Consider the following 3,621-nt stretch of genomic DNA (forward strand, 5'->3'; position numbering starts at 1 on the left):
TAAGTCAGGAATTAAGAATTCTGAAATGTCACTTGATCAACATGTTAAACATATAGTTACCTGTATTGTAATCTTATATTAATACTATCGTCTGCTTACAGATTAAGTAATGTATTGTTTATTGTTTATGTTTTTTGATTCTTGTTTGTTTTCAAAGAAACAGACACAGTCTTGCAAATGGGGATTCACTAACAAACTCACCGCAGCTGTATTCCAGGTAACTCGATTAGCATCACTATTGTAATAACAATTAGCACTACTTGGTTGGTTTGATATTAGCTTGAACTCTTTTGGGCAAGTTTCTGGAACACATGGCGCTTTTAAAACTTAAAAAGAATACAATTTTAATACAATCGAAGTTAAATCATAAAAAAGATAAAGCGATGGCGTAATTACAATAACGTTATAAAAGGAGCCCCATGTTTAGTCGATGCCACTGCTAGTGGACGTTTTGCGTCCGAGGGTTCCACCAGCCCAGTAGTCAGAACTTCTGTGTTCACATGAATATCAATTATAAGGTCATTTTTATAAATTTCCTGTTACAAAACTTTAAACTCTACGAAAAACTAAGGATTTTCATAACCCAGAAATAGATAACTTTAGTTGCATTTTGCACAATTTTTTTTTTTATAATTTTTGTGCGGTATTTACGATAACGCTCTTCAACTTGTACTTGTTTGGCTTAATAACTATTTTGATATGAGCGTCTGGCGTACTAAATTATAATCATGGTACCTTTGATAAATATATAGCAATCGTCGTTTTAGTTGAAAGTAAGTCGACATTCATCAATATAAAAATAAATGCGAAATAAACACATGCAGAAGTAAAGTCAAATCAAAAGGAAAACAAAACAAATAATCTAAAAATGTTAACATAAAGAAATATTTAAGGACACATCTGAAACAACATTCATTAATTGCTTGGAAAATTAAAAAAAGTCTTTGTTGGTTGTACAAAACGCCATCATTGTCGATGTTGAGCGTACAAACTAATTCAGAAATGGGAATGAAAAACTGTTCCAGGCTTCTTTTTTCCCCAAAAATCTATGTCTGTGAGTTTCTTTAACATTTCATTCGATTTGATATACAGTGACAAAATCTATCGCCTGATTTATTTGTCTACTTACATTTGCAACATGGTCGTTCATTGCAGCATTTTCCGTTATACGTCCATTCAGACCCGAAAGTCTCATTACATGGAACACCTTTTTTTCCACAGGTACCGTTGGAAGAGTGGCATATCCCAGAAAGAACTGAATAGTACAGTACTCCGATACAATATAGCATGATTTACTTTGATATATACGTTAACATAATACAATAGGAATATAGATACAACGTATTTGTTTACTTCTCAAAATGATTTGCTTAACCATGTTGAATATAGGACACACATAAGAATTTTGTATTTTTTTTTCAAGAAAAAGTGTATATATTATTGTTGCGCTATGATTTCTCATGAATAAAATTAACTGAATTTGCTGGAGATGCTCGTAACTCTGCGTAGAAAGTTTAAAATTAGTTCTTCCTAAATACAGATTTTTTATTGTTCTTATGTCAACCTAGGAAAGTAGTGTTGAACAATTTCGTACAGATCCGTAGATCAACAAAAAGTACTGATATTATCGTTGATATATATCTGTAAATTATATAAAAAGGTTCTTACTTTGTCTGTTCGTTTGGCTTTCGAATGCAGAACGTTTGATCAGAGTGAAAGGATCGTACCTTTTATATTATGAGAGAGTCTAGCAGCTTAATCTTTAATCTTCACTACAGCGTTTTAAACATAAAGGATACTTACTGCCGCCATTTGACACATCAATTGTGCAAAAGATGAAAACAATCAAACAACAACACTTCATCATAACTCTGAAATGAAAACTCGTCTATATTAATTAAGATTCCACGTTATTTAGAAATAAACTCATTATCCATACAGGATTGAAATTTTATATTTGCGCCAGACGCGAGTTTCGTCTACAAATGTGGAATCATTTAGAAAGACCCGTAAACCAGAAGTAAGCGCAGTGAGCCTGTATGCATTAAATGCTATATTTTGATCGCTAATTTCAAGTTCCAAAAACATGTAACAGTTTTTAAATTAAAGTCTCAACTTACCAATAAAAGGGTTTGGATGATGTGTGTTGTACGCATTTCATTTGTTATGATTTTGCTTTCAAAATATGTTAATAACGAGCATTACTTATCAAAACCACGGTAACTCCATTTTTATGTGTTAAAATCGGAAGTGGGTAATCGGACTATCAAAAATTAAAAAAAAAACTTGAATTATTTGTGTTAGGAATTGTATTGATTTGTTGGTTTTTAATTTTTGTTCTTTTTGATTTTCTATTTTGAATGCCATTATTGTAAGGACTACAATATTATGTGTCAAAAACGTGTTTGAAATTCAATATTTTATATTCAGTCAAGTTTAAGGTTAAGAAAACATCCGCAAATTTACAAATTTGGTACGCCTTATTGTTAAATAAAACTTAAGTCCTTTTTTATATAATCTAATATAAAGAAAAGTATATTATGCGCAATATCAACATATAGTACTTCAGAGAAGTTGTTCTGTAACGGAAATATAACAGAACCCGAAAAGTGCTTGACAATGGACTAGCTAATTCAGAATATATATTTTTTACTAGGCTGTAAACAACAAAGCCATATGTTGTAGGCTAACGTAGTTGATTTACTCTTAAATATGACTTAATTATTATTTTTCATCGTTAGTAAAGTTTGTATTTTTAGTCTTACACATTTGACGTTTTGCTGAGTTGAAATTTATCTGATGGAATACTCTGTTATATTGAAACCTGTTTAAACCGAATCTCTTCGTAATTTAAGATTTTGTTCTGTTTTAGCCGATGTTCGGTTTAATCAGATTCACAACGTTAACAGTTTGTATGACGGTGTTAACAGCATGTTTGGTTTATACAGGTTTTCGATTTATACAGGTTTTCGGTTTAACCAGTTTTCATTGTATTACCTTTTTTTTTTAAATTGTATTGAACAAATTCAAATAACTAGAATATCGTTTGTAGGAGAATAATTGAAAACTTACCGTAATGTGAAATAGCAGAGTCGTAGATAGAAAGATGATTTTTGAAATACAGTGGCTACTTAAATACTAAGTTAGATAAAAGGATTGGTGAATGTTCTGTGTGATTTTAAACATCGATTAGTGACATATGTTGGTTTTCTGTCTTAATATTGACTGAATAAGCAAATATTGTTAAACGTGTTACTAGCTTTAACTGTCACTAAACTATTTTCAATTATTTATGGATATTGTAATTTAATCAGCAAATAGTAAAATCAAACAAAAATAAGAACTCAGAGGAAATTCAACGGAAAGGCTCTAATCAAATGACAAATTCAAAAGCTCAAACACATCAAATAACCGGATAACTTATGTTATATTCGTGACACTTGGTAGAGTCATTTTGTATTAAAAGAAATAATGGATTAAGCCTGGTTTTATAGCTAGCTAAACCTTTGCTTGTATAACAGACGCATCCAATTTAATCACGTTGACCACAATGTGTGAACAAAACAAACAGACAAAACAGGCAAAACTGAAAAATAGGGATACAGCAGTAAACATTGTGTT

General features: G+C 30.8%; 1 long non-coding RNA gene across 1 annotated transcript; it reads right to left on the reverse strand.

The window, feature by feature from the left end:
* Positions 1 to 237: 237 nt before the first annotated feature.
* Positions 238 to 3,167, reverse strand: LOC139492538 (uncharacterized). The gene is made up of 4 exons (XR_011656885.1): positions 3,073 to 3,167; positions 1,804 to 1,871; positions 1,130 to 1,255; positions 238 to 326 (listed from the first exon to the last, which is right to left on the reverse strand). It is a non-coding gene; the product is annotated as an uncharacterized lncRNA (long non-coding RNA).
* Positions 3,168 to 3,621: the final 454 nt, after the last annotated feature.

Source organism: Mytilus edulis, chromosome 10 (genome assembly GCF_963676685.1).
Source record: "Mytilus edulis chromosome 10, xbMytEdul2.2, whole genome shotgun sequence".
Classification (NCBI taxonomy): domain Eukaryota; kingdom Metazoa; phylum Mollusca; class Bivalvia; order Mytilida; family Mytilidae; genus Mytilus; species Mytilus edulis.